General features: G+C 42.5%; 1 protein-coding gene across 1 annotated transcript in view; it reads left to right on the plus strand.

Annotated features, from left to right (window-relative positions):
• The window catches only part of LOC116842577 (transcription factor SOX-11-like), a 104,294-nt gene that overhangs the window by 32,197 nt on the left and 56,260 nt on the right, over window positions 1-15,837 (plus strand). The window contains exon 2 of the mRNA XM_032811980.1: window positions 7,814-7,922. The gene's annotated coding sequence lies outside the window, so the exon portion shown is untranslated. The remainder of the gene's footprint in view (window positions 1-7,813; window positions 7,923-15,837) is intronic.

Raw genomic sequence — 15,837 nt, forward strand, 5'->3', positions numbered from 1 at the left:
TCTCTCTCTCTCTCTCTCTCTCTCTCTCTCTCTCTCTCTCTCTCTCTCTCTCTTTCTCTGGGCAAAGCGAGGGTTATCATTCGAGAGTCGTTTTGCGGCAAAAACTTTAGTCACAGCAAATTTTTAGTTAGGGCAACAGATACATTTTCAACAAACCATGATTGGCTGCACTAGCAAAATTCTTTTTCCGTGTACGTAGCGTCGATCTGTTAGCATTGCAAATCTAAATTTCAATATTCGCTAATATTCGCCTTTAATATTCGCTAATGTCTCGTGCAAGGAGAAAAAGAGAAACAGCAAGGCTCGCGCGACATTTCGCGAGATACCCTTTCGCCATCAGCGATTTTCAGCCGTTCGTTGTCCCGACTGGGACCGCGGAAAATATCCGCGGAGACTCCCAGCCAATTCCAGCTAAACGAGACAAATTCCGCAAGACGATAAAATTGCTGACGGATTGCGGATCTGCAATTCCGACTGCAATTCCCAGCTGACGTTTCAGCGTGGCGTAATAGAGCCGTTAAAATCTAATCCTAACGGAAACGCGCAAATGTTTGCGTTGCTGATCTTCACTGATTTCCGTGCGTCGTAATGTGCGCGGGTGTATCGCGAAAATTTAGGTCAGACGCGCGAGCGCGTATTCACCATGGAACTCAACTTTCATCGAACTCGCGCTCATTCGAGAAGAAAATGGAATATCCATCGCTTACTTCGCGTTTATTACTTTCTTGCGCGAATTTCCTTGCTCTGCCCACTCGTCGCGGTCGAGCTAGATAAGAGGAAACCGAAGCTAAATCACTTTGGCCGCGAACGATGAAATCTATCGGCCGAGTCTTAAAGTGGACCGAATCCTTCTGAAGTGTCGAGAAGTGGATGAGTGCATCCGCGCTTCTCGGACGTAGTTACCGTACAGGATCTTACGTGTCCGCGCTTACGCTCCGGATGTATTAAATCTCGTTGATAATTTCTCCGGGATAAAAGTCTGCCGCGGATTAATTTAAGCACTTTATTCATCAGGTATGTATTCTCAGGATATCCAAGGGGCGTATTTTCAGTGGCTTGTCAAGCAAGCTATTCATAAATTCACTGTTTGTCGAACAAAATCTTACATATTCAGTGAATAATATCTGAATAATAAATATTAAGCATAGAACAACAATTTTCTAGCTTACAATTATCAATCATTATATAAAAGCAATGTACTTTTTACGAGCTCATAATAAACTTATTTATGTTGCTTTTTCTATAACGATGCAGATCGTATGAAACTTCGACTATGAATAAATTACACCGCGATCAATTTTTTATATAATTTTAAGCATTTTTCTTTAATTGAATAAACTCTTTAAGGGATAAGCTTTTTATTCTCTGTTTACACTCGAGGAATTTAATTCGATGAAACCATTTAATCTCCCGTCTTAAATCACTCGTTCGAAAGGAGCCGTAAAACGGATCACGTGACCAACAGCAATTTCGTTTAGAGTGAACCCACGCATTTTTCATAAATTGCATTCGATTCGCATTCCATGGGAGGAATGGAAACCTTCCTCTTTCTCTCTTTCTCTTTTTCTCTCTCTTCGTTCTTTTTCGTCTTTCCCGGTTTCGCCTTCAAACTTTATTTGATAGCGGGATTTGCAGAACCGCCGCTGTACACGATTGTCTGCGCGTCATAGCCGGCTATAAATGATCTTGTTTCAAGACGATTGCAATTTAAAGTTTAATGCCTAGATAATATTTCTCGAAGTCATTTTACGTCGTCGAGCTTGTAAGACGAGTGTAAAAGTTTTTCTGCTTTAGATTTCTTTCTATCTTTTACTTATCTATCTTAGATTGCTGTGCTAACATGATTATGCATATAGCTATCCATTTTGCAAGACAATGCAACGTGTATATAAGTTATTTGGATTTAAGTGTCCAGGTACTCGTGTATACAGGTAGATTAGCTCAAACTAAACAAAAAAGTCCTTTATAATTTTGCGAATAATACATAGATTTTTTATCATTACGTTTGTCTTTCCAAAGTAGACGATTTGAAAGATTAAACAAACGAATCGTGTAAAGTTTATGTAGTTAAGAGAGAGAGAAAGAGTAGACAGATCAAGAATATAATTTATTTATTTATTTATTTTTGTTATTTTGAATGTTCTTAAAATAAGAATCAAACTTGTGACTTTTATTCAGTTAATCGAATGAATAACAGCAAGAATATAAAAATTTTATAATTTTTTCGCCGACTTACGATAAAAAAGATTCCCTTTGCACGTATTATCATACAAGGATGGATTTTGAGTTTCGCTGCATTTCTCGACGCGAGTCCATGAAACTAACTTACAGATTTTTCCTTACCTTAGGACTTTGAAAAATTTTGCACCACAGTATCAATTCATAGTATCAAGTACATAGTATTTAAAAAAGTCAAAATAACAAGAAGAAAATTATCGATTTTTCGAGTTTTATCGAGTTTTTCATATTCTAGATACCATTTTCCAGTTTCCACGTATCTAGTGGGATTATCGCTGGATAAGAAACAATGCACGAGTTATCCTCCGTCGATTACCTTGAAGAAAAGTCACGTTGTTCCTTGCAAAAATATAGTTGACTTACGAATGTATTGCATTGTGAAGAACGCATCAACTAATTTCATTAACTAATAATACAGTTTTCATTAACTTTTTCATCTCATCTCGTCAATATGCTCTTATAAAATAACGCGCACACTATGAAGGTACCAACGATGGCTAACAGATGGCTGAGCGTGTTCGATTTTCACGTCTGTCGTTTAGCCTTCGTCGTAGCATCGACTATATCGCACGTGATAATCAATTTCTCGATAAAGAACAAACAGATTTCGACATTGTCAAGTACTCCGTCCTTAAAGACTTAGAGACTTTGGATGAAAAATGTTACAAAATAATTTCGAGTGTTTACGATCGCAATATCCGCTTAAACGCAGCCACGAACGCATAATGTCGATATTTTCCTCTATCAGCGAGCCTCGACGGTCGAGAACGTTCCTACCGATATCAGCCGGGCATGAAACCACGAGGGCCCAGGAGGCGAAATAATCGATGGCGGATTCGTGCCGCGACTTCCGCAGGTAATTTAAAGGTCTGGGTGGTGCGACGTGGTGCCACGGTGTGCCGTTTCGCACAATGCACCGGATGTGAAAATTCACGAAATGCGGTGCATACCGTGTCACGGTGGGTAGCGACACGCTACGTCTGTTATTTTGTGGCGGTGTTGCTGCTTTCTCCCGCCATATATTTCTCTTTCCCGCTATGCTTCCTCCTTCGGCCGCGTCTCCATTGGCCTCATCGCCGAAATGATATACATCCCGTGCGGATAAAGCCGTGCGCGCGCGAATATGTTGACCTTACGTTTCGCCCGAACCAAGCTAAGACAGGATGTCCCGTCGCTTGATGTGCCGTCATTTCGGGATCCCGTTTCTCGGGTAATTTCCAAAATGCTACTCTCGCGAATATCAACGCAATTCCGGAACAATTGTCGTGGAATTACGTGACGTACTCTCGAGAATATCAAACTCGCCATCGAGAGCTCTAAAAGTTTCGACATTTAGTTAATTTTATTTATTCATATTTATTTAATTCTATATTAAAAGAGATGTGTTTTTTCATATATTTTTTCGCCCATTCATTGATATTTATTTAAATTTATCTTATTATTTCTATCCTACACATTCATATCATATTTTAATTTCCACGTTTCGTTTATTATTATTTTATTAATTACTTGTATTTTTTAATATCGCGCTAAGTTAGCGTTTCTCGTTTTCTGTCTTCTTTCTCCTCCTTTTTCTATGAATTTCTACGACACGAATACACTTGACTTAACTACGATCGAAAATTGGACGCGCGCTCGCGGAGCGTTAAACTCCCGGGCCGAATCAATCGTGGTTATTGTTACTCCTGAATGTCAAGTGGTAGAAAGGTAATACGAAGTAAGTACAATGAGCAGCGCAGTTAAGGGGGCCCGATGTAGTTGCACCACGCGACCAGGACGACGACCCACGCGCGTCTTACGCCACGTGCATGCGGAATGGACGCGCGAGAGAGGGCCTCCTTAATAAATATTAGTCCTGCGTATAGGCTAAGGGCCCGAGCGAAACTGTCATTAGTATGCTACGTACGGATTTAATGTACGAACACGGAACCTCGCGAGCTCCACGCGACTGCCGTCGATCGTTCTTCCTTTAAACTGCTCACGTCCCTCTCGCTTTATCGCCCCCGCGTCCCTTCGAATCGGCCACCATGGTGCGATCCAGCTTGTCCTCCTTATCTACTCCTTCGCCGTTGATCGAGGAGTGCTTCGATAAACCGGCAGCTCTCCTCGCATGTAGAGAGAGAGAGAGAGAAGGAAAGAAAAAGAGGAAGATGTAGAAAGGGACAAGCCAGCTATTTTAATTAGTTATATAACAGTCTTGTGTACAGCCTGTTCCAAAGTCTTAACCCCTCAATTCCTTTTACTCAAACTATTACTGTTAACTCTCACAGCAGATACAAATGAAAATTAGATATATTTTGTATTCTGTTTTTCAAAATTCGTCAAAAGAAATAGCAATAAAGGAAAATCATATCTGGGAAGAATCGCGGTCATTTTAAATCGCCACTGAAAAGATTTAGGATTTGATGTTGTGCAAAATTTTACATCTCTTTTTTGCTCAACTCCTCGCAACACTTAATTATTTATTTCTCTATTTAGCTCTTTGTGTGCTCGCGCTATAATCGTTGCTGTTGTCATTATGACGCGATTTAGATGCATAGTCGACACAAAATTTCAATAAATAATTCTCGTCGTCGTCTTTCAATCGAGTCGCCAGAATTCGACGATCCACGGCTCCAAGGATGCGCGGAACACGCGCGCCTGCATGCGTCTTCTTCTCCCTTCCTGGCTCTTGAAGGTCTCCGAGTACCCGTAGCACGGATCGCGTTTCTCCGCGCGGTCAAGAGACGCGGTCCCGATAGTCCTCGCTGCGGGTACCCGGATCACTCGTCATCTCGCTCGCCCGGCTTTGTTTTTGCGCGGGATTTCGAAGGATTTTCTCGTGCGGCTCTTCTTCGGGCACACCGGAGAGCATCGCGTGTACCTACAGATACGCTACGAACAGATAAAAATGCGTCATGAGATGTTCTATTTATATCTATGATATCATTCAAATATTATATTATCATGATATTATCTAATTCTCGATACTCTTTCTACACTGAGAGAAAAAAATAGTTGGAACTATAATCTCACTATATTTTATAGTTCATTTTGGCCTCAAACATATATTTATAGTTCATCTCAACATGAAGATATAGTAGAATGAATACAGATTTATAGTCACCATCTTATTACTCTATATATATGGTAAAGCACCTTTTGATATATAGTTACATGTACCTATATTTGCCAAATATTCCAATTGTATTGACTATACAAAATAGTTAATTTCTCTTATCATTCAATATTTGCTACCTTACTATATTTTTTATTACAAATAATTATAATTCTTGGTAAAAATTTTACACGGGTCAGTTATACTATGCTTATATTGTAAATATTACAAATATTATGGTAACATTTACTATAAAAATTATATTCCTAACTATAATCTTTTTACTATGCCAATATAGTTCCAAATATCATACATTTTTCTCTCAGTGTACGTATACACGTATATAGGTCAAAACAATGGCGATTCAAGCGACTAGAATTTGAGTGAATCATTTCTTACTCATATAGATCAGCATATTCTGAAGTCGGATCTTATATTTGACGTCATCTTAAGTTCATCTTCAGATATCGATACGAATCGTTTCACTGACTGCAGAAAACTTGAAGATAAATGACGCGAGCTCAAATATAAAGATCCGGTTGAGAATATGGTTGAAAATATCGTAAGACGAATTTTTTGTACTCAATCCTCAAATGAAATTTCACACGGAATTGAAAAATGAATATTTGGCGCACTCTCCACCGTCACAAAAGACAAATGCACTCTTGTGATTCCGCGTTGTTCTCACTGACGCTTCAAGTGAATGAATTTTCACTCGTTTGGTTCCGCGAAATTTAAAGAGCAAGTAACGTCATTCGCCGAAAAGAAGAATGCTTAGAAACTTCTTTGTGGAGTGTAAAATTTATTTCTGCGAAATGAAGCTTATTTCTGTGAATAAACTTCATATCCCACGGAGAAGTTTTCAAGTATTTTTTTCTCAGTAGGAGCTTAAATATCATTGAGACAGCTCCTTCTTTTTTCCTTCGTATTTGTCCTTTGTTTTCAAGAAAGAGAAAGAGAGAGAGAGAGAGAGAGAAAGCGAGCGAGTTGTAAAAGCCAGCTCTCATTCCCTATAGAATCACCCTGAACAGTATAACGTTTCACCTTGGACTGTTCCGCACTCATCGCGCTCCTCACGTGACGGCAACGATGCGACGCGGGCGTTAGGAGGGCGATATCTCGAAATTAGTCAGCCCGTGCACTCGCGAGAACCTTATCCTCGCTTCTCGTCATGTTGCACGCGTACGGCGAGTGAGTATGAACGCGTGATCGCCAGCCGGTTGCTTCGCCGACTCGCGTATATCGCGCGAACCTCGTATGCGTCGGCATGAGTCACTCGGGAGTGAGTCAGTGAAGGCTCGTATGCGAAACAAATCAAAATGCATATCTATGCGGCCGAACCCCCGGACATCTTAGACCTAGTTCGCGGAATTAGCCGGTTTAATTTGTACCGATAGCGTTCGATCGAGACATTATATTCACATACGCGCGAGCGCAAACGTCGCGCACGACGGGTAGAGAGCATTCTTTAGTTCGAGTCGCTTAGACCGACATTCATAGTCATAAATAATTTACAGTCTTTGATCGAAAGCACCATTCACTGCAGATCTGGATATTTACGGACTATCTGGATCAGAATTTATTATGTTTCTCGTTTGAAATAAATGAGATAAATTAACGTGTTCTTAAACATGTGTTTTCATTAAACTCATTAAAGTCATTAGTTACAAATAACTAATCATAAACATAATCAGTAATATTTGAGATCGCGCAATTGACGACTAATCAGAGATTCATAGAGCTATTATCATTTGTTATGACCATGAATGTCGAATTTATTGCTGAATATTAAAGAATTCCCAACGTTTCAGAATCGTTCTTAAGGCCACTTCAAGTACAATGTATTTATGATTCAATTTATCTGCCGAAATTCGTGTACGTATACATTTTTCCAGTCACAACAAAACATTCCTGGTGCTTTCAATGCGCAGTTTATACAAAATTTTGGAAACGTCTCTCTTGTAATTCGTCAGTCTTCCGTAAAGCATCGTCGATGCCCATCACGTAGCATCTTCGGGAGTCGCGCGAGCTCACGATCGACAGTAAAAACACGCCGCGTGTATCGCTACGCATCTTCGTAGACGACACGCATATTGACGTCATATCCTGGGCGCCTACAGCCATGCGATAGCAACGTCCTAAAGCACCGTTCTGCTAGACAATCGTTTCAAGCTAAGGAGAAGCTTAATCTAGGCTATATCGCGTATTTATCGTTGCTCACAAAAATTGTGTGACTTGTTCTCAGCAAAGTTGCTGTGTGTTTTTTTTTTTATCTAAACAAGTCGTAGTTAACACATCCCCTACGCACTCGTCCCACGCTGAACTTTCCGGTCGGGCTGTTGATATATTCGTTGTTAAATGTAAAATTATCGTAAAATTTTATTTCATGAAATCACGTGAATAAAAGTAACTTGAAATCCAAAAACGTGCCTGTCGAAATAACATTAACCACGTGTCAATTTTTATCACTGCTCGTAGACACGAACATGGGACTGTTAACTCGTGAGGAAGCGGAGGAAACGTCTTGGAAGAGGAAATGCCGCGCACGGTATTTCGGTGAGCGAGGTGTCGTCAAGAGAGACCGAAGGTAGGAGACATTGCGCGCAATCACACACGTCGCGGCTCGATAGACAGCTAGCTGGCTGTCTAGCCAGCTAACTAGCGATCAAGCCAGCTAGCTCCTCGTTAGATAATGGCCGTTCGCGGCCCGCAGCGAGCGGTAATCTAATCGCGAGTAATCGCCGGAGCAAAGTGAGCGGCGGCGGCGGCGGCGGCGGCGGCGGCGGCGACGAGACCAAGCGGCGAGACGGCGTTGCGCCGCCTTAGCGGGTCGTAACTCGCGTAATTCGCGTTGACTGGCATTACGTGCATTGCGCGGCACGACGCGACGCGACGCGACGCGCCGTTGCGTTGCGTTGCGTTGCGCGGCTCGGCTCGGCGAGACGGTGCGGCGGCTGAGCGCTCTTATCGCGTCGTACTCGCGTCGGAATGTAACTGGCAGCAGATATCGGTCCAGCTGTCCAGCAGCTGTGAGCTTCACCTGCTACTGCTGCTGTTACTGCTGCTGCTGCTGTTGTACCGCCGGCGTATTACACGCATGTGTCTTACACGATGCGTTGGGCCGTGCGAGGAAACGCAAAGAGCTTCGTTTCTGTTTGCCTCGCGCGTGTAACCCTTTACGAAAGCGGTATACCGGTCTGTGTGTATGTAGACTCGAGGATCGAGCGCTCAATCGATCCCGTGGAACCTGCGGGAGAACACACGTCTCCCGAAGCCTCTCTCGGGAGACTTCTGTTCCTTCGCCGCGTTCATGGATACGTAAAAAATGGGAGAAAGAGAACGCGCTCTGTGCGTTGGATGGAAAAATTTGACTTCACTCGCACACGTGTCGTAATACGGATTGATAGTCTTCGTGGAAACAGTGTTAGGCATTAACTGATTTCATAGAATTGATCTCGCAGACAGATCGCGAAATTTTCAGGATTTCGCACATCATTACGAAACAGTAGAGTTAAATCAGTCTTTGAACTTAATTTAACTCATTCGCCTCAGATTGAAATGCTGAAGAATTATTCTAAAAGTCGGAATTACTTATTTCGTAAAAAAAATTTTATTTTATAAGAAATCAAAAGTACATACATATCTTTAAAGTATTATTATTAAAGCAGAAAATGGTCATAAAAATATACTACGTTCACAGCGAGCTCTAGTCATTTGAGTTTATGGCTTCGCAAGGACATGACAAGCTCAGCTCGTTAAATGAGGCGAATAGGTTAAGAAGCTTAAGCAAAAAGTTGTGGGTTTAATTCGCGAATTTAAATAAAATTAAATTAAATTAAATCTGTGACAAAAAACGTGCACGTGCTTTCGACTCGCGAAAGCGCGACGTCTGAAAGACGTCGATCCAACGCAACGAGTTAATTATTGAGTAACATAACGGAGGGCAGACGATTTCGACGCTCGCAGCGGAAAACGGAACGGTAGACTCGCTTTTGGCCGCAAGTATCAGTCAACGATCAACGCGCGGCGCATGCATGCGCGGAGAAAGCCATTGTCGATCGAGATAGCGCGAGGTAGCGGGTGCAGTTGTACAAACAATTTGTACGAACGCGTGCGCGAATATACGTGTCGGTGCACATACATGTATCTCCCTCTTTTTCTTTCTCTCCGGCTCGTAGGTGCAACGTCGTTTACTTCATATCTGTGTTTATAGGATGTGCGGCCGCACGCGATAAACGCCTCGTATCTCTGTTTATGCTATAAGACTGATAGTGTGGCTTGCACGAGACAGGAGCACACGCTGTCGTCGATCGTATTTAGAGCATAATCTTTCTAATGCCAGAGGGATCGAAAATTGGATTACTCACCCACGAAAGAACATGTCAGTGTATGCGAGACACGTTAATTAGAGAAAGAAAGAGGAGAAAGAACATTTTTCTAGATAGACTTTCTTTTATTACCGCGTGAGACAATCGATAATAGAAATTTTTTAATTACCTTTATGGGAAGTAAATATATTGTATCGAGCTTTTAAATTTACATCATACAGTAAGTAAATTTTTTGTCGTGTTGTTTTGCAGCAGCAAATTTACCAAAAGATATATACAAATTTTCATGTTATACATGACATTGTTTTCATGTTTAACATGACATTGTTTCAAGCAAACATTCATTTTTCTCATATTTCTATTTCGTCACTCTGTGTACTAGATACAATCTGATCAAAATCATAAGGCACTCTACTGTTGCTGAATTTCATGATTTAATGTATCTAAAGCTGCTGCAAAATTTACGTACATCAGCGCCTATCGAGCGCTTTTTCCTTTGCATTTCGAGCACGATTCTCCGCGTCGTCGTTGAAAATTCACACGTTATCGTTTCCACGGCGATCTGTATCTCGTAGCAAATATACCGTTCTCGTCGAGAGCGCGTGTCCAAAGAGAAGAAAAAAATAGAGAACGGTGGAGGAGGAGATGAGGGACGAGAGGACAGGTAAACGGAGGTTTGCGAGTCCACGGCGACAGGACGGCGGAAGGATCCGACGGCCGGGGGAGCAGATTTGACCTGCTAGATCACCGGCTCTGCTCGGGGCAGGGTTTATCACGGTATTATTACGGGTAGTATAGCGTAGAGAGGGAAAGAGAGTCGCAGCCTTTTTTCCCCGGTCTCTCTCGTTCTCTCTCGGTCTCTCCGTCGTAGCTCATGGTCGCCGGCTGCTCGATCCAACGAGCTCGTACTAATTCCGCCTCGTCGTACCTGCGACCCGACCCTTCCGATCCTGACGGTGAAGCGTTCTCTTTGTCGTCGTTAGCATTCGGAACGTCCGTAGAAACGTCTATGAATCGTAGACGTACCGCTATTTCTCCACCCCTCCGTCCGTCCCTCCCTCCCATCCTTCCTCCCGCGCACATGCTCCGCGCGGCATACCTGCGTTTACGAAAGCGCGCGTTCGATTTTCGCTCGGTTCTGTATCAGTATTTCACCGTCTGGATTTCGCAATCCTGCCGAAGGAGTAAGGAACTCGTCTGGGATCGAACCGCGCGGGATTCTTCAGACCGATAGAATGAACGGCCGCGGCGAGCGGGGGAATGGACGTGAACTTTCCGACACGGACGAGAATATTAGATTTTTTTTTCCTTTTTTTCATAAATTCTTTTCAATTTTACTATTTTTCTAGTAGTCCGGGAAAGTAGACACAGTAAGTTTATCTCGCTAAGAGACATAGCAGATTTCGCTAAAATATAGCGGATTTCGCTAGAAACGTACACGGAAAAGAAAATATTTCACAGCTACAGCTAATCAAGCTTTGCCGAAAATTGTGTCGCTGTAACAAAAAATTTACTGCTGTGCCTTAAACTTGTGCTACTGCTGCATCGATTTCATAGCTAAATATATGTCTACTGCTATCTATACCTTCAGGCACCCATAAATGTTTCAAGCTACCATAGATTACATAGATTTTTACTATCGTAAATAACTGGATAGGAAAGTCAATAGTACGTTTTAGTTCCTAAAATATAAGTAACGTACATGAAAAGATAACGAATTATATCGATCGATCTTTTTCTTGGTTATAAAATTCTACAGTAATTTTTACTCTAAAATTCTCTCCGCTTGTTCGCGGGAATATCAAAAAATGACATGGGGACAACATGAGCTTGCCAATTGGATGCAATTTTAATCGTTCTTACCGGGCTGCTCCGAATGTACATTCGCTCTCTTGCGGTATGCACGATGCACGGCATATTTCATCGCGCGGCCACAAGTCAGCGAGCGATCTCGTGCGTCCATCGAAACGAGAACCGGACACATTCCACGTTTCCACGGTGTGCACGCGCAAAAAAAGGCGCAGACTGCGATCTCCCAATTCGAGCTGCAAATTAATTGTTGGCGTCATGCTAATGGAGTTGCGCGCGTGTTCCTCGTGGTGTACACGTGGCGCACGTGTGCGAAGCAGCTTCGTTGTCGCGCGTATATTCGGGCAGGTACGCCCTCGGGGAAACTCTGTCGCAGTGGCCATTACACACGCCGCGCGCGCGCGAGATTTATAATAAATTAATTATTACCGCGTGGCAAAATTGTCGCGGAGTCGCGTGTAAATTTTTCACCTGTCTCAAGGCCCGGTCATTTTTTCCGGGAATTGGACGGGACGGTGTGCGAGGACCGTGTGTGCGTTACCTCTCCTTTTTCTCCCCTTGTTCCTCCCTCTCTCTTGCGGGCGGGAGGAGAGGAAAGCACGAACGCACGAGAGATGTCCAGTAACGAATTAACAACTCTTCCCCTGGGCACGACGTTATAGTTAGCCGCGAGGTAAAAAATCCCGAGATTTACCACGGTAGTCGAGACGACCAGGTCGGCTCTCCCCGGGCTCTCTCGGGCCCGGGTGCGGAAGGGCCGCACGTCCCGATCGACGTTTCGATACACGCAGCATGCTCAATGGCAAGACTTCGGGCCTGATTCACTCATGGACGATTTACGGCGAGAAAAACACACCGGCGACCCTGCCTGCCTGCCTGTCTACCTGAGGCAGCGGACCGACGGGTGTATAGCCTATACAAAAACGCGAACGTCGCCGGTACCGCTCGAGCAAGACGCTGGATTGTAAACGTGCATGCACGCTGTCGTCAGAAGTATTTTCGACCGACCGACCGACCGACCGATCGATCGATCGATCGATATACTCGTTACTACCGCGCGGGACACTCGAGCCGCGGCCCGCCCGGGCCGATCGAACGTGACTAAACGTGAATTCGTAGACTCAGGTAGACCTTTGAGGCCGCGTATCTCCAAATCCGTGACTATCTACACTGATAAAACAAATATCTAACAAATGAAATGTATTTAGTCGGTTGGTACTGATAATATATTTATTTGTACAAACTATATAGGATGCACTGATACAAAAATAATCTTTGAAGAAAATTTATCTTTTTCACGATAGAATATCTGACAAATATGAGGTTTTTATTTTTTCTATTAACCGTTTGATAACGAAGATAACATTATTTCATGAAGTTAGTTTTTTTCTAAGTAGTGTCGTTAACGTAAATTCAAGAACACTTTGATTTTTTATCTGCAACTTTGTATTCCGTATATGTAAAATAGTATGTCTGTCTATATGTTCTCCTAAATCCTTTGACTCTTATCTGGATCAAATTTTGCATGATTACTCTGCAAAATCCTGCGGGAAATATAAGCTATACGACACCTCACTGATTCATTCCTTTAACACTTTGTGATAACCCGGGCAACGCTGCATAATTTTAAGCTAATATAGAATATTTTTCAGATAAGAGAATACACATTTCCTTAAAACCTTATCTTTTCGTAAAAACAACTAGAATATAAATATATATATATATATATAAATTTATATTTATATATAAATATAATAAAATATAAAAGGTATTAAGTACTAAATATTTTCTTTTTTTTTAGAATAGAATCTGCTCGCGCGATGTAATCGTATCCTTAATGGGAATTGGGCGCCGAGAAACATTTAGTCCGGGCGGCTGATTGAAGAATTTACGCTCGGGAAAGAATGCAATAATTATTTGTCGTAATTAGTCGGACTTGTGATACATATCATCGCGCGCGGCGCATTTCCAAATGCTTCCGATCGTCCGTGGCAAAATGCAACGGCGTTGATATAATTTTTAGCGGAAAATCGTGGCAGTCTGTAATTCGCCTAACAGCCACTTCAAGTTACAGTGGAACTGTACTATAAGATAAGGAGCGAGAATCGTGGACTATAATTTTAGGACTACAAGACCGGCTATCTCGTAGGGCAAATTATAGGTGAAATCGAGAATACTCCGATGCTGACAGAGGCTAATATTAATACTTCGAAAGTGGAACAACCAATAGTTCGAAAGTAGTGAGAACCTTTACGGTTGAGTGTCATAAATATTTCGTTTGTTCGTAAAGTTCAAAGTGAGGAAGATTTTTTCGAAAATTCCACACGGAGAGAATGTCCTAGTTCTTCCTCATATAAATTCCCTTCAATTTTGCAGTGTTTTTAGTAATCCAGGAATAGAGCGACGTCTGTCTTACTAAGAAACATAATAAATTTTGCCAAAAACATAGCAGGTGTTTCAGTTCTTAAAGTACAAGTGGCGCGTACGAAATGGAAGGATATTGAATTATTGCAGGATATCAATCTGTTTCTCCGTTACAAAATCCTGTGGTAATTTTTACTATGAAATTTCGCGCACACACGCGCAAGTCGATTTTCAGAGAGAAGCGAACGGAAGTTACGCTCTTGTATGTGATTCACTGCGCGCGACAGTTGAAAAGTCCTCGCCGAGTCCGTGTCGCTACCTGCACCTCTTCTCCGACGGCCCTCAGCTCACTCTCGTTCGTGCCCGCGCCTACTCGCGACAGATACTGAAGCGAATGCGAACGTACGCGCGGCGCGCGTCCCTTTCTTAAATCGCGATCGTGCCGCTTCACACGAGGCCGGGATTAGCCGCCATCGTCGTCGCTCAGTTGTAAAGTGGCGCGTCGCGCTGCACGATTTTCGACGGTCGTACACGCCACCACCGCCAGCTAATCTATCTGGCTTATTCAGCCGGTGGCTAAAGGCGCGCTTTAATCACAGTTTTACGTAACGCTACGCCTATTTCTCAAGTGAGATGACGCGCGGATGGGACGTGTCTCGAGAAACCCGTAGAAGCTTTCGTGGCTGGGACGAATGTGACTACTGCGCTCTGCTAAATAGTCGTTTAATCGTCAGTGTCGCGAGGACCTGCTTGTCACGATATCAAACTCGATGCAATATCCGACATTCGGAAAAAGCACGCAATTTCTGGAACACATCTTAGTCGGAAATTATGCTTTGCAAAATCAGTAACGAGGAAATAAATATTGGATTCTAATAAAACTAGAAAGTAAGGATTAGTGATTACGATGCACACAATAGAAATGAAGAATATGAAGATTAATGATATCTCTCGGCTAGCTCTGTTCTGTTTTGTATAAGGCAACTTCATCGGCAAATCACAAATTATTCTGTTTGCGAAAAGCAGTTACGGTAGTCGACACTATCGATAATTAAATTCAAATATCTTTCTGCAAAGGGAATATCAGTATTTATACCGGCGCCAATAACGCGTAAAACGCATCGATAAGCTGAATTCAAGCGTCGCAAATTGGCAATGGCGAACATTCGTTCGATCGCTTTGAGCGGCACGCTCAAGTGTCGTTAAGCGAATTAATGTCTCATTATGCGCGTTCTACGTGCGGACGACACGCACGCTAATCGCCGCGAAGCGGCCAAAGCCGGCTTTCTACAGGAAAAAAGTGCGTAGTATGGCAGCGAGTTGTTTTTTTTTTCTTTCTTTCTTTGCTCTTTCCTTCCAGGAGCGGACAGGTGTTGCCTGATGATGCACCTGCGCGCAGGTACCACCCGTTACCGGCACCTATATTCCTGACCAATTTTCCGCCGGGCAGGCGCGAAAGACAGCGAACATATTATTATATATCATCGCGGCGATTAGACTAGCGGAAAAGCGCATTACTCGCGCGCTTCGTTACCTCGCCGCGCTGTCTTCGCGCGATTAATTACACTGCGGATTTATGTGTTCACTTGGTGGTCATACAGGTGCAGCCGCTTCATCACGAATAAATCGATCACACGGAATTCGCTCGCGAAAGCCGCGTTAAAACAAAAAAGAAAGAGAGTCTTGTGAATTACAAGTAATTGTACATTTGTAACATATGAAAATGAAAAACGAAACAAGTTAAAGTGAAAGCGAAATAGCATCGAAAATTTTCTTCAAAATACATGCGTGCGTCGTGCCAAATCAACATGAAAGTTTGTTGCACGAATTCACGAGAATATTGAGAAGAAAATACTTGGATATTTATTTACAGAATATAAAGTTTATTCACAGAAATAAACTTTATTTCACAGAAATAGACTTTGTGTCCCACTAATAAATTTGCAGTAATTGTTTCCTCAGTAGATGATCAATTTTCACACGATAAAAATTATTTTGTAT

The sequence above is a fragment of the Odontomachus brunneus genome, unplaced genomic scaffold, assembly GCF_010583005.1.
Source record: "Odontomachus brunneus isolate Ranch 3 - 2012 unplaced genomic scaffold, Obru_v1 Obru_scaffold_026, whole genome shotgun sequence".
In the NCBI taxonomy this organism is placed as follows: domain Eukaryota; kingdom Metazoa; phylum Arthropoda; class Insecta; order Hymenoptera; family Formicidae; genus Odontomachus; species Odontomachus brunneus.